We start from the raw sequence: 21,919 nt of genomic DNA on the forward strand, positions 1-21,919 counted from the left end.
TTTTTCGGACCACGAATGTTTGAAGGGTGTGTTCAGAGGGGATGGGGGACCTGTAAAGAGGGGTGCTGTATGGAAGTTAAATGTGAGATTGCTAGAGGATGCAAAAGTGATGAAAGAGTTTAAAGAAGAGTACCGAAGATGGGGGTACTACAAAAACAGGTTTGCAAGTGTGTTAGAGTGGTGGGATTGGGTTAAAGGGGAGATTAAAACTTTTTTCAGGAAATGGGGCTACAAAAAAGCTACCATGTATCGTAATAAATTTAAAGATGTGAATACTCGGATTGATTGGTTACAGAAGTGTAGTAGGTCTGGGATTGATGTAAGTGATTCGTTGGTGGAGGCAAAAAATGAGTTGAAATGTCTGATTGAGAAAAAGGGTAAGGAAATTATCTATAGGACGAAAGTTGAACATTTGGATAAGAATGAGAAATGTACCAGATATTTCTTTAAAAAAATGAATGGGAAGAAAGTAGATATGGATGTGATTGTGGATGAGAATGATGTTCCTGTGACTGGTGAAAGTGTGATTGACGAGGTGAAAGCCTTTTACAGCAGACTGTATGGAGAGAAGTGGATTGATTCTGGTCTAATGACTGAAGTGTTGGCTAGCATGGAGTGTAGACTAGGCAAAGATGAGTGTGAGGATTTGTGTGATGAGGTGGTTCTGGATGAAGTGAGAAAGGTTGTGTTTAGTGCACAAAAGAATAAAACTCCTGGAAAGGATGGCTTGCCAATTGAACTATATGTGAAAGCATGGGAGTGTATGGGCACGGATCTGACGGAGATATGTAAGTATATGTGGGAAACTGGTATGCTGTGTGACTCTATGAAAGAAGGGGTAGTGGTACTTATCCATAAGAAGGGGGAAAAGAGTAAATTGGGGAATTGGAGGCCTATTACGCTTCTGAATTCTGATTATAAGGTTTTCAGTAAACTATTAGCTAATCGTATGCGTGAAGTGCTTGGGAAGGTTGTAAAGGATGATCAAGTGTGTGCTGTGCCTGGAAGGAGCATCAGTGATAACTTGTTGTTGTTGAGGGATGTTATTGGTGACTGTAAGACTAGAAAGCAGAAGTGCATGTTGTTGGCTCTTGATTTTGAGAAAGCGTTTGATAGGGTGTCGCATGTTTTTATGTTTGAGGTCTTGAATAGTATGGGTTTTCCTAAGAAGTTCTTGGATGGTGTGAGATGTCTGTATGGTGGTGTGACAAGTGAATTCTTAGTGAATGGATGTTTGAGTGGGAAAGTACAGATCAAGTCAGGTGTCCGTCAGGGGTGTCCTATGTCCCCTGTTTTATTTGTCAGTGTGATTGAGCCTTTGTTATGTATGATCAGGCGTGAGAAACTGATAAGAGGGATGTTAATACCTGGTAGTGGCGGTAAGAATGTGAAGGTGCTTGGCTATATGGATGATGTAGTGATAGTGAGTGAGAGTATTGCGTCTATGACTAGAGTAAAGCTGTTGTTGGATTTCTTCTGTGGCGCGTCTGCTTTTAAAGTCAACTGGAATAAATGTTGTTTTAAGTGTTTTGGTGATAGTAGTGTTAAGATGGACGGAGTGACAAGTGTGGATGGTCCAATCAAAGTGCTGGGTGTGTTGTTTAATGATGATCTGAGAGGTACGGAGAGTTGGGAAGAATGTGGATTGCGGATTGAGAGGAAACTGAATTTCTGGAGAATGCGTGATCTGACATTGAATGGTAAAGTTTTGATTATTAAGGCCGTGGTGCTGCCGATTCTCCTTTATATCTCTGGGGTCTTCCCGTCCCCATATAAAAAGATAAAAAGAGTAGAGAAACTGATTTTTACCTTTTTTTGGGGGAGCAAAATGGAAAAATTAAAAAGAGAGCATTTATACAAGGCCTGTCATTATGGGGGTTTAAACTTTCCAAATATTGAAATCTTTCTTAGTCTTCATTATATTAAGACGGTAGTAATCCTAATGGGAAAGAACAATAAAGGGGCCTACATGGTGAGGTATATGGCGGGCTGGATGCTGTATGGCTTGTGTTGGGTAAAAAGGGATGCGCGTGTGCCTGTGTCGTTCAAGTGTCCAGTCTGGTACGACATAATTGAGAGGTTTATTAGAAAAAATGATTTGCTGGCTGTACCTATGAGTGAGTTCAGAGCAGCGAAGAGAGTGATGAAAAGGATGAGAGCGAATGAGGTAGAATGTAATATTAATGATTTGAGAGGGAATGATGTGTCAGATGCATGGAAGAAACTGAGTACACCGGGTATGTCTAATAAGCAGAGGGATGTTGTGTGGTTGGCATTGCATGATATATTACCTGTGAGAGATGTGCAGAAGAGAAGGGACCTGATTAGAACGGATGTGTGCCCACGGGAGGGATGTGGTGCCCGTGAGACCGTGAGACATGTCATGTGGGACTGTGATTACGCCTATAGTGTGTGGAAATGTGTAGGAGGCCTGTGTAAGGGGCTGGCTGGTGTGAACCATATTAATTGGAGGGTGGCTATGTTTGGCATTGGTGCGTGTGGGAGTGTTAAAGAGAGGATTTTGTGGCTTATCATGGCTTGTGTGATGGAAAGCTTATGGGATGTCAGAAATTTGGGACTTTTTAAAAGGAAGGTGGTTCCTATTAACGACTGTGTAAGATTAATTCTTTCCAGACTTTATGTTATTTACCAATGGGATAAGAGTAGAGGTGGTGGTGGATTGGACGCTGAAGGCATATGGAAGGTTTTAAAGTGGCATTATTTGGTGAAGTATCAATAAGAGGTAAATTCTCTGTTTTTCAGTATTTTCTGTTTTTTTGTGATACTTTCTTTGGATATGTACTGCAATACTTTTTGGAAAATTAAAAAAAAGAATATAACCATTGTGATGAGTTTGGATAAACAGCAAAGTTGTAAACTTGATATTGTTGTTTTTAACTAACCTGAATGGTTTTAAAAAAAAAAAAAAAAATCTGTTCTTATCAGTTTAATATCTGATACGTCCCCTATCTGGGGACCATATATTAAATGGATTTTTAGAACAGGGAGATGGAAAAAGAGCTTGCTCTGTCCACTCCACGCATTGACCTGGTATTGCAGTACCTCCAGGACCGGTGCACCCTTCTTAACCCAGTTTCCAAAAGCAGAACTCAATTCACCTGATTCATATTAGCCCGATTTAATGAATTGGAAGAAAGCATACGTCTTCATATGCACCTCAATACTTCCTCCTTTTGTTTTTTATCTTTCACACTTTTTACTTTCTTTATTCATCCAAATAGCAAACTCATCACCACTCAACCTGACCAACTTGACTATGTCCCGTGCTGCAGTATCTTGTTCTCTGTCTTATCTAGATCATTTGCAATTGAATGGAATAGATCCCTTTTGGACAAAGTGGATTCACCTGCTGCTGCAGTGACCACAGGTGTGATAAGATCTAGAATTGGCATCTGGTGCGATCTCTCCGCTTCCACTCCAAAGAAAGTTACCTGTTTATTCCTATCATGCATTGGTTTTTGGGGTTTTCTTTGAGCAATGATGATGTCTTGAGTGGGCTGTTGGCTCCCTCACCTGGAGGAAGAGTTTGCTTGCTCTTGGACATTCTAAAAGAGAGGTCATGATAGACATTTAGCTTCTGAACCCAATTGGGGACAGTCATGGGTGATGAATGTTTTGCAACCTGCTGCGCAGCCTGATACCGCAATATAAGGAACGTCAAATACTAAGAATGGGCGGCCTATGAAAGAATTACTACTTTCATTAAGTACACTTAAACGGCTAATTGGGAATAGACAAACTGTAAAAAGCCCTCTGAGAAAGCCCCCCTCTAACCTTTGTTAGTAAGCTTTTCTGTAGTCTGCCTGTTGATGTATTTTCCGTTTGAACAGTGCACAACATGAAGAGACGGAACACTGGCGGCTTGTCACAATGCCCCCCGCTGACATCACAATAGCGCTGCTGCCTAGAAAGCTAGCTGCGCAGCAGAAGTTTCTCTTTGGGTGGGAGGTGGGCTAGTGGAAGGAGGGGGCAAGCTTTTTTTTTTTTTTTTTTCTCGGGTGGTAGGGGGATGATAGGAGAAGGGATGCGGGTGGTGAGATGGGTACAGAGGGCAGGGTTTGGGGCTGGGAAGGGAAGGGAAAAGATTAGGGTTTGGGGATGATGAAAGGGCTTTCTACGGGTAAGGATGGCAAAGGGTGGCAGTGACGGAAAGTCAGGCAACCTGTCCTGTCCGTCTTTTTGTATCATGAATTGAAAAGACTGCAAGGGGGAGGGGAGTTGCTTGCGCCCAAAAGGAGGAGTTATTCAGATTCATTGCAGTGGGCTGCGGCTGCAAAACGCACCATTCTTCTTGTTTTTGCTCTGCAAAGCAGCCTTTTCAAGGGTTGGCTTGGGTGACAAAATGTCTTGTGTAGGCGTGGGTTTGTCTCCCTCTCGCTCTCTCTCCCTAAGATGTGTCCGGCATAGGCCAGGGTGCCACTCGAGGCCCAAACCAATTCTGGTTATCGCTTCTCGGCCTTTTGGCTAAGATCAAGTGTAGTATCTGTTCTTATCAGTTTAATATCTGATACGTCCCCTATCTGGGGACCATATATTAAATGGATTTTTAGAACAGGGAGATGGAAAAAGAGCTTGCTCTGTCCACTCCACGCATTGACCTGGTATTGCAGTACCTCCAGGACCGGTGCACCCCTTCTTAACCCAGTTTCCAAAAGCAGAACTCAATTCACCTGATTCATATTAGCCCGATTTAATGAATTGGAAGAAAGCATACGTCTTCATATGCACCTCAATACTTCCTCCTTTTGTTTTTTATCTTTCACACTTTTTACTTTCTTTATTCATCCAAATAGCAAACTCATCACCACTCAACCTGACCAACTCGACTATGTCCCGTGCTGCAGTATCTTGTTCTCTGTCTTATCTAGATCATTTGCAATTGAATGGAATAGATCCCTTTTGGACAAAGTGGATTCACCTGCTGCTGCAGTGACCACAGGTGTGATAAGATCTAGAATTGGCATCTGGTGCGATCTCTCCGCTTCCACTCCAAAGAAAGTTACCTGTTTATTCCTATCATGCATTGGTTTTTGGGGTTTTCTTTGAGCAATGATGATGTCTTGAGTGGGCTGTTGGCTCCCTCACCTGGAGGAAGAGTTTGCTTGCTCTTGGACATTCTAAAAGAGAGGTCATGATAGACATTTAGCTTCTGAACCCAATTGGGGACAGTCATGGGTGATGAATGTTTTGCAACCTGCTGCGCAGCCTGATACCGCAATATAAGGAACGTCAAATACTAAGAATGGGCGGCCTATGAAAGAATTACTACTTTCATTAAGTACACTTAAACGGCTAATTGGGAATAGACAAACTGTAAAAAGCCCTCTGAGAAAGCCCCCCTCTAACCTTTGTTAGTAAGCTTTTCTGTAGTCTGCCTGTTGATGTATTTTCCGTTTGAACAGTGCACAACATGAAGAGACGGAACACTGGCGGCTTGTCACAATGCCCCCCGCTGACATCACAATAGCGCTGCTGCCTAGAAAGCTAGCTGCGCAGCAGAAGTTTCTCTTTGGGTGGGAGGTGGGCTAGTGGAAGGAGGGGGCAAGCTTTTTTTTTTTTTTTTTTCTCGGGTGGTAGGGGGATGATAGGAGAAGGGATGCGGGTGGTGAGATGGGTACAGAGGGCAGGGTTTGGGGCTGGGAAGGGAAAAGATTAGGGTTTGGGGATGATGAAAGGGCTTTCTACGGGTAAGGATGGCAAAGGGTGGCAGTGACGGAAAGTCAGGCAACCTGTCCTGTCCGTCTTTTTGTATCATGAATTGAAAAGACTGCAAGGGGGAGGGGAGTTGCTTGCGCCCAAAAGGAGGAGTTATTCAGATTCATTGCAGTGGGCGGCGGCTGCAAAACGCACCATTCTTCTTGTTTTTGCTCTGCAAAGCAGCCTTTTCAAGGGTTGGCTTGGGTGACAAAATGTCTTGTGTAGGCGTGGGTTTGTCTCCCTCTCGCTCTCTCTCCCTAAGATGTGTCCGGCATAGGCCAGGGTGCCACTCGAGGCCCAAACCAATTCTGGTTATCGCTTCTCGGCCTTTTGGCTAAGATCAAGTGTAGTATCTGTGAGGCTCGGCAGATGCAATGCACACTGGAAGGTTGCGCTTGCTAGTACTCTGGATGTATAGTATATTCATCTAGAGGAAAACATGGCCCTACCAGGATCGAGGCTATTAGACTGAGTAAGTGTGGGGGCTATGGTGCAATGTGCCCCAGGACTGACGACCCTGGAGTGAGTCTGAGCTTGCTGGCTTGGGACCCCTGCGAGCCTTTGGCTCTGTAGCACACCGTACCTTGCCCTTTCATACTTTCTGAGCATATTGCTCTATCCCGGCCTTCTGGCTAGGAAGGGAAATTTTTATAATCATGGTCGGAGGTCCGTTCAGCTTTGGGCTGAGAAACCAACACCCGGTTGGAGGTCCGGGTCAGCTTCGGCTGAGAAACAAACACCCGGTTGGAGGTCCGGGTCAGCTTCGGCTGAGAAACCAACACCCGGTTGGAGGTCCGGTTAGCCTTGGGCTGAGAAACTAACACCGGTTGACGGTCCGGGCAGTTTCGGCTGCGAAACCAACAACTAGTAGCTCTCTACTCCACTTGGGTAAGATGCCTGGGTGGACGCTGGGAGCAACGACAAGGCTCAACCAGGCTTCGGCTTGGGGGAGCACCGAAGATCCCTGACCCTTGCTGTGGCCTTCTGGCTCGGAGGGACGGGGTTGATTTTTGGGGACCCTCTCCTCACGGAAGGGTCCACACGAATCCTAGCCTTTGCACTGTTTTTGGTGTGACTTCGGTCATGCATTTTTTGCGGTGCTTTGGAAAGCTTCATTAAATCAAAATCTGTTCTTATCAGTTTAATATCTGATACGTCCCCTATCTGGGGACCATATATTAAATGGATTTTTAGAACAGGGAGATGGAAAAAGAGCTTGCTCTGTCCACTCCACGCATTGACCTGGTATTGCAGTACCTCCAGGACCGGTGCACCCCTTCTTAACCCAGTTTCCAAAAGCAGAACTCAATTCACCTGATTCATATTAGCCCGATTTAATGAATTGGAAGAAAGCATACGTGTTCATATGCACCTCAATACTTCCTCCTTTTGTTTTTTATCTTTCACACTTTTTACTTTCTTTATTCATCCAAATAGCAAACTCATCACCACTCAACCTGACCAACTCGACTATGTCCCGTGCTGCAGTATCTTGTTCTCTGTCTTATCTAGATCATTTGCAATTGAATGGAATAGATCCCTTTTGGACAAAGTGGATTCACCTGCTGCTGCAGTGACCACAGGTGTGATAAGATCTAGAATTGGCATCTGGTGCGATCTCTCCGCTTCCACTCCAAAGAAAGTTACCTGTTTATTCCTATCATGCATTGGTTTTTGGGGTTTTCTTTGAGCAATGATGATGTCTTGAGTGGTCTGTTGGCTCCCTCACCTGGAGGAAGAGTTTGCTTGCTCTTGGACATTCTAAAAGAGAGGTCATGATAGACATTTAGCTTCTGAACCCAATTGGGGACAGTCATGGGTGATGAATGTTTTGCAACCTGCTGCGCAGCCTGATACCGCAATATAAGGAACGTCAAATACTAAGAATGGGCGGCCTATGAAAGAATTACTACTTTCATTAAGTACACTTAAACGGCTAATTGGGAATAGACAAACTGTAAAAAGCCCTCTGAGAAAGCCCCCCTCTAACCTTTGTTAGTAAGCTTTTCTGTAGTCTGCCTGTTGATGTATTTTCCGTTTGAACAGTGCACAACATGAAGAGACGGAACACTGGCGGCTTGTCACAATGCCCCCCGCTGACATCACAATAGCGCTGCTGCCTAGAAAGCTAGCTGCGCAGCAGAAGTTTCTCTTTGGGTGGGAGGTGGGCTAGTGGAAGGAGGGGGCAAGCTTTTTTTTTTTTTTTTCTCGGGTGGTAGGGGGATGATAGGAGAAGGGATGCGGGTGGTGAGATGGGTACAGAGGGCAGGGTTTGGGGCTGGGAAGGGAAGGGAAAAGATTAGGGTTTGGGGATGATGAAAGGGCTTTCTACGGGTAAGGATGGCAAAGGGTGGCAGTGACGGAAAGTCAGGCAACCTGTCCTGTCCGTCTTTTTGTATCATGAATTGAAAAGACTGCAAGGGGGAGGGGAGTTGCTTGCGCCCAAAAGGAGGAGTTATTCAGATTCATTGCAGTGGGCGGCGGCTGCAAAACGCACCATTCTTCTTGTTTTTGCTCTGCAAAGCAGCCTTTTCAAGGGTTGGCTTGGGTGACAAAATGTCTTGTGTAGGCGTGGGTTTGTCTCCCTCTCGCTCTCTCTCCCTAAGATGTGTCCGGCATAGGCCAGGGTGCCACTCGAGGCCCAAACCAATTCTGGTTATCGCTTCTCGGCCTTTTGGCTAAGATCAAGTGTAGTCCCTTCATTGGGTTTGCTTTGGTCTTGGCTGGGAGGGGCCCGGGCTTGCACAACCGCTGGCCTCGGGGATTGTTGCGCCTTTTGGTGCTTATGTCCCCTTCTGGCTGGTGGTTCCTGGGCTCGGGAGGCGATCACCTGCGGCACTGCGCTTTTGTGTGGTGGCCGATGACCGTTTTCTGAACATTGCGGATGTAATCTCATCTGTTCTTATCAGTTTAATATCTGATACGTCCCCTATCTGGGGACCATATATTAAATGGATTTTTAGAACAGGGAGATGGAAAAAGAGCTTGCTCTGTCCACTCCACGCATTGACCTGGTATTGCAGTACCTCCAGGACCGGTGCACCCCTTCTTAACCCAGTTTCCAAAAGCAGAACTCAATTCACCTGATTCATATTAGCCCGATTTAATGAATTGGAAGAAAGCATACGTCTTCATATGCACCTCAATACTTCCTCCTTTTGTTTTTTATCTTTCACACTTTTTACTTTCTTTATTCATCCAAATAGCAAACTCATCACCACTCAACCTGACCAACTCGACTATGTCCCGTGCTGCAGTATCTTGTTCTCTGTCTTATCTAGATCATTTGCAATTGAATGGAATAGATCCCTTTTGGACAAAGTGGATTCACCTGCTGCTGCAGTGACCACAGGTGTGATAAGATCTAGAATTGGCATCTGGTGCGATCTCTCCGCTTCCACTCCAAAGAAAGTTACCTGTTTATTCCTATCATGCATTGGTTTTTGGGGTTTTCTTTGAGCAATGATGATGTCTTGAGTGGGCTGTTGGCTCCCTCACCTGGAGGAAGAGTTTGCTTGCTCTTGGACATTCTAAAAGAGAGGTCATGATAGACATTTAGCTTCTGAACCCAATTGGGGACAGTCATGGGTGATGAATGTTTTGCAACCTGCTGCGCAGCCTGATACCGCAATATAAGGAACGTCAAATACTAAGAATGGGCGGCCTATGAAAGAATTACTACTTTCATTAAGTACACTTAAACGGCTAATTGGGAATAGACAAACTGTAAAAAGCCCTCTGAGAAAGCCCCCCTCTAACCTTTGTTAGTAAGCTTTTCTGTAGTCTGCCTGTTGATGTATTTTCCGTTTGAACAGTGCACAACATGAAGAGACGGAACACTGGCGGCTTGTCACAATGCCCCCCGCTGACATCACAATAGCGCTGCTGCCTAGAAAGCTAGCTGCGCAGCAGAAGTTTCTCTTTGGGTGGGAGGTGGGCTAGTGGAAGGAGGGGGCAAGCTTTTTTTTTTTTTTTTTTCTCGGGTGGTAGGGGGATGATAGGAGAAGGGATGCGGGTGGTGAGATGGGTACAGAGGGCAGGGTTTGGGGCTGGGAAGGGAAGGGAAAAGATTAGGGTTTGGGGATGATGAAAGGGCTTTCTACGGGTAAGGATGGCAAAGGGTGGCAGTGACGGAAAGTCAGGCAACCTGTCCTGTCCGTCTTTTTGTATCATGAATTGAAAAGACTGCAAGGGGGAGGGGAGTTGCTTGCGCCCAAAAGGAGGAGTTATTCAGATTCATTGCAGTGGGCGGCGGCTGCAAAACGCACCATTCTTCTTGTTTTTGCTCTGCAAAGCAGCCTTTTCAAGGGTTGGCTTGGGTGACAAAATGTCTTGTGTAGGCGTGGGTTTGTCTCCCTCTCGCTCTCTCTCCCTAAGATGTGTCCGGCATAGGCCAGGGTGCCACTCGAGGCCCAAACCAATTCTGGTTATCGCTTCTCGGCCTTTTGGCTAAGATCAAGTGTAGTATCTGTTCTTATCAGTTTAATATCTGATACGTCCCCTATCTGGGGACCATATATTAAATGGATTTTTAGAACAGGGAGATGGAAAAAGAGCTTGCTCTGTCCACTCCACGCATTGACCTGGTATTGCAGTACCTCCAGGACCGGTGCACCCCTTCTTAACCCAGTTTCCAAAAGCAGAACTCAATTCACCTGATTCATATTAGCCCGATTTAATGAATTGGAAGAAAGCATACGTCTTCATATGCACCTCAATACTTCCTCCTTTTGTTTTTTATCTTTCACACTTTTTACTTTCTTTATTCATCCAAATAGCAAACTCATCACCACTCAACCTGACCAACTCGACTATGTCCCGTGCTGCAGTATCTTGTTCTCTGTCTTATCTAGATCATTTGCAATTGAATGGAATAGATCCCTTTTGGACAAAGTGGATTCACCTGCTGCTGCAGTGACCACAGGTGTGATAAGATCTAGAATTGGCATCTGGTGCGATCTCTCCGCTTCCACTCCAAAGAAAGTTACCTGTTTATTCCTATCATGCATTGGTTTTTGGGGTTTTCTTTGAGCAATGATGATGTCTTGAGTGGGCTGTTGGCTCCCTCACCTGGAGGAAGAGTTTGCTTGCTCTTGGACATTCTAAAAGAGAGGTCATGATAGACATTTAGCTTCTGAACCCAATTGGGGACAGTCATGGGTGATGAATGTTTTGCAACCTGCTGCGCAGCCTGATACCGCAATATAAGGAACGTCAAATACTAAGAATGGGCGGCCTATGAAAGAATTACTACTTTCATTAAGTACACTTAAACGGCTAATTGGGAATAGACAAACTGTAAAAAGCCCTCTGAGAAAGCCCCCCTCTAACCTTTGTTAGTAAGCTTTTCTGTAGTCTGCCTGTTGATGTATTTTCCGTTTGAACAGTGCACAACATGAAGAGACGGAACACTGGCGGCTTGTCACAATGCCCCCCGCTGACATCACAATAGCGCTGCTGCCTAGAAAGCTAGCTGCGCAGCAGAAGTTTCTCTTTGGGTGGGAGGTGGGCTAGTGGAAGGAGGGGGCAAGCTTTTTTTTTTTTTTTTTTCTCGGGTGGTAGGGGGATGATAGGAGAAGGGATGCGGGTGGTGAGATGGGTACAGAGGGCAGGGTTTGGGGCTGGGAAGGGAAAAGATTAGGGTTTGGGGATGATGAAAGGGCTTTCTACGGGTAAGGATGGCAAAGGGTGGCAGTGACGGAAAGTCAGGCAACCTGTCCTGTCCGTCTTTTTGTATCATGAATTGAAAAGACTGCAAGGGGGAGGGGAGTTGCTTGCGCCCAAAAGGAGGAGTTATTCAGATTCATTGCAGTGGGCGGCGGCTGCAAAACGCACCATTCTTCTTGTTTTTGCTCTGCAAAGCAGCCTTTTCAAGGGTTGGCTTGGGTGACAAAATGTCTTGTGTAGGCGTGGGTTTGTCTCCCTCTCGCTCTCTCTCCCTAAGATGTGTCCGGCATAGGCCAGGGTGCCACTCGAGGCCCAAACCAATTCTGGTTATCGCTTCTCGGCCTTTTGGCTAAGATCAAGTGTAGTATCTGTTCTTATCAGTTTAATATCTGATACGTCCCCTATCTGGGGACCATATATTAAATGGATTTTTAGAACAGGGAGATGGAAAAAGAGCTTGCTCTGTCCACTCCACGCATTGACCTGGTATTGCAGTACCTCCAGGACCGGTGCACCCCTTCTTAACCCAGTTTCCAAAAGCAGAACTCAATTCACCTGATTCATATTAGCCCGATTTAATGAATTGGAAGAAAGCATACGTCTTCATATGCACCTCAATACTTCCTCCTTTTGTTTTTTATCTTTCACACTTTTTACTTTCTTTATTCATCCAAATAGCAAACTCATCACCACTCAACCTGACCAACTCGACTATGTCCCGTGCTGCAGTATCTTGTTCTCTGTCTTATCTAGATCATTTGCAATTGAATGGAATAGATCCCTTTTGGACAAAGTGGATTCACCTGCTGCTGCAGTGACCACAGGTGTGATAAGATCTAGAATTGGCATCTGGTGCGATCTCTCCGCTTCCACTCCAAAGAAAGTTACCTGTTTATTCCTATCATGCATTGGTTTTTGGGGTTTCCTTTGAGCAATGATGATGTCTTGAGTGGGCTGTTGGCTCCCTCACCTGGAGGAAGAGTTTGCTTGCTCTTGGACATTCTAAAAGAGAGGTCATGATAGACATTTAGCTTCTGAACCCAATTGGGGACAGTCATGGGTGATGAATGTTTTGCAACCTGCTGCGCAGCCTGATACCGCAATATAAGGAACGTCAAATACTAAGAATGGGCGGCCTATGAAAGAATTACTACTTTCATTAAGTACACTTAAACGGCTAATTGGGAATAGACAAACTGTAAAAAGCCCTCTGAGAAAGCCCCCCTCTAACCTTTGTTAGTAAGCTTTTCTGTAGTCTGCCTGTTGATGTATTTTCCGTTTGAACAGTGCACAACATGAAGAGACGGAACACTGGCGGCTTGTCACAATGCCCCCCGCTGACATCACAATAGCGCTGCTGCCTAGAAAGCTAGCTGCGCAGCAGAAGTTTCTCTTTGGGTGGGAGGTGGGCTAGTGGAAGGAGGGGGCAAGCTTTTTTTTTTTTTTTTTTCTCGGGTGGTAGGGGGATGATAGGAGAAGGGATGCGGGTGGTGAGATGGGTACAGAGGGCAGGGTTTGGGGCTGGGAAGGGAAGGGAAAAGATTAGGGTTTGGGGATGATGAAAGGGCTTTCTACGGGTAAGGATGGCAAAGGGTGGCAGTGACGGAAAGTCAGGCAACCTGTCCTGTCCGTCTTTTTGTATCATGAATTGAAAAGACTGCAAGGGGGAGGGGAGTTGCTTGCGCCCAAAAGGAGGAGTTATTCAGATTCATTGCAGTGGGCGGCGGCTGCAAAACGCACCATTCTTCTTGTTTTTGCTCTGCAAAGCAGCCTTTTCAAGGGTTGGCTTGGGTGACAAAATGTCTTGTGTAGGCGTGGGTTTGTCTCCCTCTCGCTCTCTCTCCCTAAGATGTGTCCGGCATAGGCCAGGGTGCCACTCGAGGCCCAAACCAATTCTGGTTATCGCTTCTCGGCCTTTTGGCTAAGATCAAGTGTAGTATCTGTTCTTATCAGTTTAATATCTGATACGTCCCCTATCTGGGGACCATATATTAAATGGATTTTTAGAACAGGGAGATGGAAAAAGAGCTTGCTCTGTCCACTCCACGCATTGACCTGGTATTGCAGTACCTCCAGGACCGGTGCACCCCTTCTTAACCCAGTTTCCAAAAGCAGAACTCAATTCACCTGATTCATATTAGCCCGATTTAATGAATTGGAAGAAAGCATACGTCTTCATATGCACCTCAATACTTCCTCCTTTTGTTTTTTATCTTTCACACTTTTTACTTTCTTTATTCATCCAAATAGCAAACTCATCACCACTCAACCTGACCAACTCGACTATGTCCCGTGCTGCAGTATCTTGTTCTCTGTCTTATCTAGATCATTTGCAATTGAATGGAATAGATCCCTTTTGGACAAAGTGGATTCACCTGCTGCTGCAGTGACCACAGGTGTGATAAGATCTAGAATTGGCATCTGGTGCGATCTCTCCGCTTCCACTCCAAAGAAAGTTACCTGTTTATTCCTATCATGCATTGGTTTTTGGGGTTTTCTTTGAGCAATGATGATGTCTTGAGTGGGCTGTTGGCTCCCTCACCTGGAGGAAGAGTTTGCTTGCTCTTGGACATTCTAAAAGAGAGGTCATGATAGACATTTAGCTTCTGAACCCAATTGGGGACAGTCATGGGTGATGAATGTTTTGCAACCTGCTGCGCAGCCTGATACCGCAATATAAGGAACGTCAAATACTAAGAATGGGCGGCCTATGAAAGAATTACTACTTTCATTAAGTGCACTTAAACGGCTAATTGGGAATAGACAAACTGTAAAAAGCCCTCTGAGAAAGCCCCCCTCTAACCTTTGTTAGTAAGCTTTTCTGTAGTCTGCCTGTTGATGTATTTTCCGTATGAACAGTACACAACATGAAGAGACGGAACACTGGCGGCTTGTCACAATGCCCCCCGCTGACATCACAATAGCGCTGCTGCCTAGAAAGCTAGCTGCGCAGCAGAAGTTTCTCTTTGGGTGGGAGGTGGGCTAGTGGAAGGAGGGGGCAAGCTTTTTTTTTTTTTTTTTTCTCGGGTGGTAGGGGGATGATAGGAGAAGGGATGCGGGTGGTGAGATGGGTACAGAGGGCAGGGTTTGGGGCTGGGAAGGGAAGGGAAAAGATTAGGGTTTGGGGATGATGAAAGGGCTTTCTACGGGTAAGGATGGCAAAGGGTGGCAGTGACGGAAAGTCAGGCAACCTGTCCTGTCCGTCTTTTTGTATCATGAATTGAAAAGACTGCAAGGGGGAGGGGAGTTGCTTGCGCCCAAAAGGAGGAGTTATTCAGATTCATTGCAGTGGGCGGCGGCTGCAAAATGCACCATTCTTCTTGTTTTTGCTCTGCAAAGCAGCCTTTTCAAGGGTTGGCTTGGGTGACAAAATGTCTTGTGTAGGCGTGGGTTTGTCTCCCTCTCGCTCTCTCTCCCTAAGATGTGTCCGGCATAGGCCAGGGTGCCACTCGAGGCCCAAACCAATTCTGGTTATCGCTTCTCGGCCTTTTGGCTAAGATCAAGTGTAGTTTGGGAGGGTACTACCTTGGTTGGTGCTGAAAGGTGCCAGGGTATTGCACAACTGCTGGCCTTGGGGGAGTGTGCATCGTAGGATGTCATAGCCCTCTTGTGACGGACAGTTACCTGGGCAACGAGAGGCGGTCACTTTATTATTTTCAAACTCATCCTTCAAAAAAAAAAAAAAAAATCTGTTCTTATCAGTTTAATATCTGATACGTCCCCTATCTGGGGACCATATATTAAATGGATTTTTAGAACAGGGAGATGGAAAAAGAGCTTGCTCTGTCCACTCCACGCATTGACCTGGTATTGCAGTACCTCCAGGACCGGTGCACCCCTTCTTAACCCAGTTTCCAAAAGCAGAACTCAATTCACCTGATTCATATTAGCCCGATTTAATGAATTGGAAGAAAGCATACGTCTTCATATGCACCTCAATACTTCCTCCTTTTGTTTTTTATCTTTCACACTTTTTACTTTCTTTATTCATCCAAATAGCAAACTCATCACCACTCAACCTGACCAACTCGACTATGTCCCGTGCTGCAGTATCTTGTTCTCTGTCTTATCTAGATCATTTGCAATTGAATGGAATAGATCCCTTTTGGACAAAGTGGATTCACCTGCTGCTACAGTGACCACAGGTGTGATAAGATCTAGAATTGGCATCTGGTGCGATCTCTCCGCTTCCACTCCAAAGAAAGTTACCTGTTTATTCCTATCATGCATTGGTTTTTGGGGTTTTCTTTGAGCAATGATGATGTCTTGAGTGGGCTGTTGGCTCCCTCACCTGGAGGAAGAGTTTGCTTGCTCTTGGACATTCTAAAAGAGAGGTCATGATAGACATTTAGCTTCTGAACCCAATTGGGGACAGTCATGGGTGATGAATGTTTTGCAACCTGCTGCGCAGCCTGATACCGCAATATAAGGAACGTCAAATACTAAGAATGGGCGGCCTATGAAAGAATTACTACTTTCATTAAGTACACTTAAACGGCTAATTGGGAATAGACAAACTGTAAAAAGCCCTCTGAGAAAGCCCCCCTCTAACCTTTGTTAGTAAGCTTTTCTGTAGTCTGCCTGTTGATGTATTTTCCGTTTGAACAGTGCACAACATGAAGAGACGGAACACTGGCGGCTTGTCACAATGCCCCCCGCTGACATCACAATAGCGCTGCTGCCTAGAAAGCTAGCTGCGCAGCAGAAGTTTCTCTTTGGGTGGGAGGTGGGCTAGTGGAAGGAGGGGGCAAGCTTTTTTTTTTTCTCGGGTGGTAGGGGGATGATAGGAGAAGGCATGCGGGTGGTGAGATGGGTACAGAGGGCAGGGTTTGGGGCTGGGAAGGGAAGGGAAAAGATTAGGGTTTGGGGATGATGAAAGGGCTTTCTACGGGTAAGGATGGCAAAGGGTGGCAGTGACGGAAAGTCAGGCAACCTGTCCTGTCCGTCTTTTTGTATCATGAATTGAAAAGACTGCAAGGGGGAGGGGAGTTGCTTGCGCCCAAAAGGAGGAGTTATTCAGATTCATTGCAGTGGGCGGCGGCTGCAAAACGCACCATTCTTCTTGTTTTTGCTCTGCAAAGCAGCCTTTTCAAGGGTTGGCTTGGGTGACAAAATGTCTTGTGTAGGCGTGGGTTTGTCTCCCTCTCGCTCTCTCTCCCTAAGATGTGTCCGGCATAGGCCAGGGTGCCACTCGAGGCCCAAACCAATTCTGGTTATCGCTTCTCGGCCTTTTGGCTAAGATCAAGTGTAGTATCTGTTCTTATCAGTTTAATATCTGATACGTCCCCTATCTGGGGACCATATATTAAATGGATTTTTAGAACAGGGAGATGGAAAAAGAGCTTGCTCTGTCCACTCCACGCATTGACCTGGTATTGCAGTACCTCCAGGACCGGTGCACCCCTTCTTAACCCAGTTTCCAAAAGCAGAACTCAATTCACCTGATTCATATTAGCCCGATTTAATGAATTGGAAGAAAGCATACGTCTTCATATGCACCTCAATACTTCCTCCTTTTGTTTTTTATCTTTCACACTTTTTACTTTCTTTATTCATCCAAATAGCAAACTCATCACCACTCAACCTGACCAACTCGACTATGTCCCGTGCTGCAGTATCTTGTTCTCTGTCTTATCTAGATCATTTGCAATTGAATGGAATAGATCCCTTTTGGACAAAGTGGATTCACCTGCTGCTGCAGTGACCACAGGTGTGATAAGATCTAGAATTGGCATCTGGTGCGATCTCTCCGCTTCCACTCCAAAGAAAGTTACCTGTTTATTCCTATCATGCATTGGTTTTTGGGGTTTTCTTTGAGCAATGATGATGTCTTGAGTGGGCTGTTGGCTCCCTCACCTGGAGGAAGAGTTTGCTTGCTCTTGGACATTCTAAAAGAGAGGTCATGATAGACATTTAGCTTCTGAACCCAATTGGGGACAGTCATGGGTGATGAATGTTTTGCAACCTGCTGCGCAGCCTGATACCGCAATATAAGGAACGTCAAATACTAAGAATGGGCGGCCTATGAAAGAATTACTACTTTCATTAAGTACACTTAAACGGCTAATTGGGAATAGACAAACTGTAAAAAGCCCTCTGAGAAAGCCCCCCTCTAACCTTTGTTAGTAAGCTTTTCTGTAGTCTGCCTGTTGATGTATTTTCCGTTTGAACAGTGCACAACATGAAGAGACGGAACACTGGCGGCTTGTCACAATGCCCCCCGCTGACATCACAATAGCGCTGCTGCCTAGAAAGCTAGCTGCGCAGCAGAAGTTTCTCTTTGGGTGGGAGGTGGGCTAGTGGAAGGAGGGGGCAAGCTTTTTTTTTTTTTTTTTTCTCGGGTGGTAGGGGGATGATAGGAGAAGGGATGCGGGTGGTGAGATGGGTACAGAGGGCAGGGTTTGGGGCTGGGAAGGGAAGGGAAAAGATTAGGGTTTGGGGATGATGAAAGGGCTTTCTACGGGTAAGGATGGCAAAGGGTGGCAGTGACGGAAAGTCAGGCAACCTGTCCTGTCCGTCTTTTTGTATCATGAATTGAAAAGACTGCAAGGGGGAGGGGAGTTGCTTGCGCCCAAAAGGAGGAGTTATTCAGATTCATTGCAGTGGGCGGCGGCTGCAAAACGCACCATTCTTCTTGTTTTTGCTCTGCAAAGCAGCCTTTTCAAGGGTTGGCTTGGGTGACAAAATGTCTTGTGTAGGCGTGGGTTTGTCTCCCTCTCGCTCTCTCTCCCTAAGATGTGTCCGGCATAGGCCAGGGTGCCACTCGAGGCCCAAACCAATTCTGGTTATCGCTTCTCGGCCTTTTGGCTAAGATCAAGTGTAGTGTTGTTCGAAGAGGTGGTTTAAGCTCCAGGCCACCTTAGTACAATGATACAATGCACACTGGAAGGTTGCGCTTGCTAGTACTCTGGGTGGATAGTATATTCATCTAGAGGAAAACATGGCCCTACCAGGATCGAGGCTATTAGACTGAGTAAGGGTGGGGGGCTATGGTACAACGTGCCCCAGGACTGACGACCCTGGAGTGAGTCTGAGCTTGCTGGCTTGGGACCCCGGCAAGCCTTGGGCTCTGTAGCACACCGTACCTTGCCTTTTCATACTTTTTGAGCATATTACCCTATCCCGGCCTTCTGGCTAGGAAGGGAAATTTTTATAATCCCGGTCGGAGGTCTGGTCAGCTTTGGGCTGAGAAACTAACACCCGGTTGGAGGTCTGGGTCAGCTTCGGCTGAGAAACCAACACCCGGTTGGAGGTCTGGGTCAGCTTCGGCTGAGAAACCAACACCCGGTTGGAGGTCCGGTTAGCCTTGGGCTGAGAAACCAACACCGGTTGACGGTCCGGGCAGTTTCGGCTGCGAAACCAACAACTAGTAGCTCTCTACTCCACTTGGGTAAGATGCCTGGGTGGACGCTGGGAGCAACGACAAGGCTCAACCAGGCTTCGGCTTGGGGGAGCACCGAAGATCCCTGACCCTTGCTGTGGCCTTCTGGCTCGGAGGGACGGGGTTGATTTTTGGGGACCCTCTCCTCACGGTGGGGTCCACACGAATCCTAGCCTTTGCACTGTTTTTGGTGTGACTTAGGTCATGCATTTTTTGTGGTGCTTTGGAAAGCTTCATTAAATCAAAAAAATCTGTTCTTATCAGTTTAATATCTGATACGTCCCCTATCTGGGGACCATATATTAAATGGATTTTTAGAACAGGGAGATGGAAAAAGAGCTTGCTCTGTCCACTCCACGCATTGACCTGGTATTGCAGTACCTCCAGGACCGGTGCACCCCTTCTTAACCCAGTTTCCAAAAGCAGAACTCAATTCACCTGATTCATATTAGCCCGATTTAATGAATTGGAAGAAAGCATACGTCTTCATATGCACCTCAATACTTCCTCCTTTTGTTTTTTATCTTTCACACTTTTTACTTTCTTTATTCATCCAAATAGCAAACTCATCACCACTCAACCTGACCAACTCGACTATGTCCCGTGCTGCAGTATCTTGTTCTCTGTCTTATCTAGATCATTTGCAATTGAATGGAATAGATCCCTTTTGGACAAAGTGGATTCACCTGCTGCTGCAGTGACCACAGGTGTGATAAGATCTAGAATTGGCATCTGGTGCGATCTCTCCGCTTCCACTCCAAAGAAAGTTACCTGTTTATTCCTATCATGCATTGGTTTTTGGGGTTTTCTTTGAGCAATGATGATGTCTTGAGTGGGCTGTTGGCTCCCTCACCTGGAGGAAGAGTTTGCTTGCTCTTGGACATTCTAAAAGAGAGGTCATGATAGACATTTAGCTTCTGAACCCAATTGGGGACAGTCATGGGTGATGAATGTTTTGCAACCTGCTGCGCAGCCTGATACCGCAATATAAGGAACGTCAAATACTAAGAATGGGCGGCCTATGAAAGAATTACTACTTTCATTAAGTACACTTAAACGGCTAATTGGGAATAGACAAACTGTAAAAAGCCCTCTGAGAAAGCCCCCCTCTAACCTTTGTTAGTAAGCTTTTCTGTAGTCTGCCTGTTGATGTATTTTCCGTTTGAACAGTGCACAACATGAAGAGACGGAACACTGGCGGCTTGTCACAATGCCCCCCGCTGACATCACAATAGCGCTGCTGCCTAGAAAGCTAGCTGCGCAGCAGAAGTTTCTCTTTGGGTGGGAGGTGGGCTAGTGGAAGGAGGGGGCAAGCTTTTTTTTTTTTTTTTCTCGGGTGGTAGGGGGATGATAGGAGAAGGGATGCGGGTGGTGAGATGGGTACAGAGGGCAGGGTTTGGGGCTGGGAAGGGAAGGGAAAAGATTAGGGTTTGGGGATGATGAAAGGGCTTTCTACGGGTAAGGATGGCAAAGGGTGGCAGTGACGGAAAGTCAGGCAACCTGTCCTGTCCGTCTTTTTGTATCATGAATTGAAAAGACTGCAAGGGGGAGGGGAGTTGCTTGCGCCCAAAAGGAGGAGTTATTCAGATTCATTGCAGTGGGCGGCGGCTGCAAAACGCACCATTCTTCTTGTTTTTGCTCTGCAAAGCAGCCTTTTCAAGGGTTGGCTTGGGTGACAAAATGTCTTGTGTAGGCGTGGGTTTGTCTCCCTCTCGCTCTCTCTCCCTAAGATGTGTCCGGCATAGGCCAGGGTGCCACTCGAGGCCCAAACCAATTCTGGTTATCGCTTCTCGGCCTTTTGGCTAAGATCAAGTGTAGTATCTGTTCTTATCAGTTTAATATCTGATACGTCCCCTATCTGGGGACCATATATTAAATGGATTTTTAGAACAGGGAGATGGAAAAAGAGCTTGCTCTGTCCACTCCACGCATTGACCTGGTATTGCAGTACCTCCAGGACCGGTGCACCCCTTCTTAACCCAGTTTCCAAAAGCAGAACTCAATTCACCTGATTCATATTAGCCCGATTTAATGAATTGGAAGAAAGCATACGTCTTCATATGCACCTCAATACTTCCTCCTTTTGTTTTTTATCTTTCACACTTTTTACTTTCTTTATTCATCCAAATAGCAAACTCATCACCACTCAACCTGACCAACTCGACTATGTCCCGTGCTGCAGTATCTTGTTCTCTGTCTTATCTAGATCATTTGCAATTGAATGGAATAGATCCCTTTTGGACAAAGTGGATTCACCTGCTGCTGCAGTGACCACAGGTGTGATAAGATCTAGAATTGGCATCTGGTGCGATCTCTCCGCTTCCACTCCAAAGAAAGTTACCTGTTTATTCCTATCATGCATTGGTTTTTGGGGTTTTCTTTGAGCAATGATGATGTCTTGAGTGGGCTGTTGGCTCCCTCACCTGGAGGAAGAGTTTGCTTGCTCTTGGACATTCTAAAAGAGAGGTCATGATAGACATTTAGCTTCTGAACCCAATTGGGGACAGTCATGGGTGATGAATGTTTTGCAACCTGCTGCGCAGCCTGATACCGCAATATAAGGAACGTCAAATACTAAGAATGGGCGGCCTATGAAAGAATTACTACTTTCATTAAGTACACTTAAACGGCTAATTGGGAATAGACAAACTGTAAAAAGCCCTCTGAGAAAGCCCCCCTCTAACCTTTGTTAGTAAGCTTTTCTGTAGTCTGCCTGTTGATGTATTTTCCGTTTGAACAGTGCACAACATGAAGAGACGGAACACTGGCGGCTTGTCACAATGCCCCCCGCTGACATCACAATAGCGCTGCTGCCTAGAAAGCTAGCTGCGCAGCAGAAGTTTCTCTTTGGGTGGGAGGTGGGCTAGTGGAAGGAGGGGGCAAGCTTTTTTTTCTTTTTTTTTTCTCGGGTGGTAGGGGGATGATAGGAGAAGGGATGCGGGTGGTGAGATGGGTACAGAGGGCAGGGTTTGGGGCTGGGAAGGGAAGGGAAAAGATTAGGGTTTGGGGATGATGAAAGGGCTTTCTACGGGTAAGGATGGCAAAGGGTGGCAGTGACGGAAAGTCAGGCAACCTGTCCTGTCCGTCTTTTTGTATCATGAATTGAAAAGACTGCAAGGGGGAGGGGAGTTGCTTGCGCCCAAAAGGAGGAGT

The 21,919-nt window shown here is 46.0% G+C and overlaps 10 non-coding genes and 2 pseudogenes across 10 annotated transcripts; all 12 read left to right on the forward strand.

The window, feature by feature from the left end:
• The first annotated feature begins 2,884 nt into the window (after positions 1-2,884).
• Positions 2,885-3,085, forward strand: LOC142253377 (U2 spliceosomal RNA; annotated as a pseudogene).
• Positions 3,086-4,465: 1,380 nt separating this feature from the next.
• On the forward strand, positions 4,466-4,656 carry LOC142252465 (U2 spliceosomal RNA). Its single transcript, XR_012725841.1, has one exon. It is a non-coding gene; the product is annotated as a U2 spliceosomal RNA (small nuclear RNA).
• Positions 4,657-6,032: 1,376 nt separating this feature from the next.
• Positions 6,033-6,159, forward strand: LOC142253646 (U2 spliceosomal RNA; annotated as a pseudogene).
• A 642-nt stretch (positions 6,160-6,801) lies between these two features.
• LOC142253247 (U2 spliceosomal RNA) lies at positions 6,802-6,997 on the forward strand. The gene has a single exon (XR_012726558.1). It is a non-coding gene; the product is annotated as a U2 spliceosomal RNA (small nuclear RNA).
• Positions 6,998-8,581: 1,584 nt separating this feature from the next.
• On the forward strand, positions 8,582-8,766 carry LOC142253404 (U2 spliceosomal RNA). Its single transcript, XR_012726691.1, has one exon. It is a non-coding gene; the product is annotated as a U2 spliceosomal RNA (small nuclear RNA).
• Positions 8,767-10,147: 1,381 nt separating this feature from the next.
• LOC142252466 (U2 spliceosomal RNA) lies at positions 10,148-10,338 on the forward strand. The gene has a single exon (XR_012725842.1). It is a non-coding gene; the product is annotated as a U2 spliceosomal RNA (small nuclear RNA).
• A 1,376-nt stretch (positions 10,339-11,714) lies between these two features.
• LOC142252468 (U2 spliceosomal RNA) lies at positions 11,715-11,905 on the forward strand. The gene has a single exon (XR_012725844.1). It is a non-coding gene; the product is annotated as a U2 spliceosomal RNA (small nuclear RNA).
• Positions 11,906-13,286: 1,381 nt separating this feature from the next.
• Positions 13,287-13,477, forward strand: LOC142252469 (U2 spliceosomal RNA). Its single transcript, XR_012725845.1, has one exon. It is a non-coding gene; the product is annotated as a U2 spliceosomal RNA (small nuclear RNA).
• A 1,557-nt stretch (positions 13,478-15,034) lies between these two features.
• LOC142253435 (U2 spliceosomal RNA) lies at positions 15,035-15,226 on the forward strand. The gene has a single exon (XR_012726718.1). It is a non-coding gene; the product is annotated as a U2 spliceosomal RNA (small nuclear RNA).
• Positions 15,227-16,600: 1,374 nt separating this feature from the next.
• On the forward strand, positions 16,601-16,791 carry LOC142252470 (U2 spliceosomal RNA). Its single transcript, XR_012725846.1, has one exon. It is a non-coding gene; the product is annotated as a U2 spliceosomal RNA (small nuclear RNA).
• A 2,179-nt stretch (positions 16,792-18,970) lies between these two features.
• Positions 18,971-19,169, forward strand: LOC142253171 (U2 spliceosomal RNA). The gene has a single exon (XR_012726487.1). It is a non-coding gene; the product is annotated as a U2 spliceosomal RNA (small nuclear RNA).
• Positions 19,170-20,548: 1,379 nt separating this feature from the next.
• LOC142252471 (U2 spliceosomal RNA) lies at positions 20,549-20,739 on the forward strand. The gene has a single exon (XR_012725847.1). It is a non-coding gene; the product is annotated as a U2 spliceosomal RNA (small nuclear RNA).
• Positions 20,740-21,919: the final 1,180 nt, after the last annotated feature.

Source organism: Anomaloglossus baeobatrachus, chromosome 9 (assembly GCF_048569485.1).
Source record: "Anomaloglossus baeobatrachus isolate aAnoBae1 chromosome 9, aAnoBae1.hap1, whole genome shotgun sequence".
NCBI lineage: Eukaryota > Metazoa > Chordata > Amphibia > Anura > Aromobatidae > Anomaloglossus > Anomaloglossus baeobatrachus.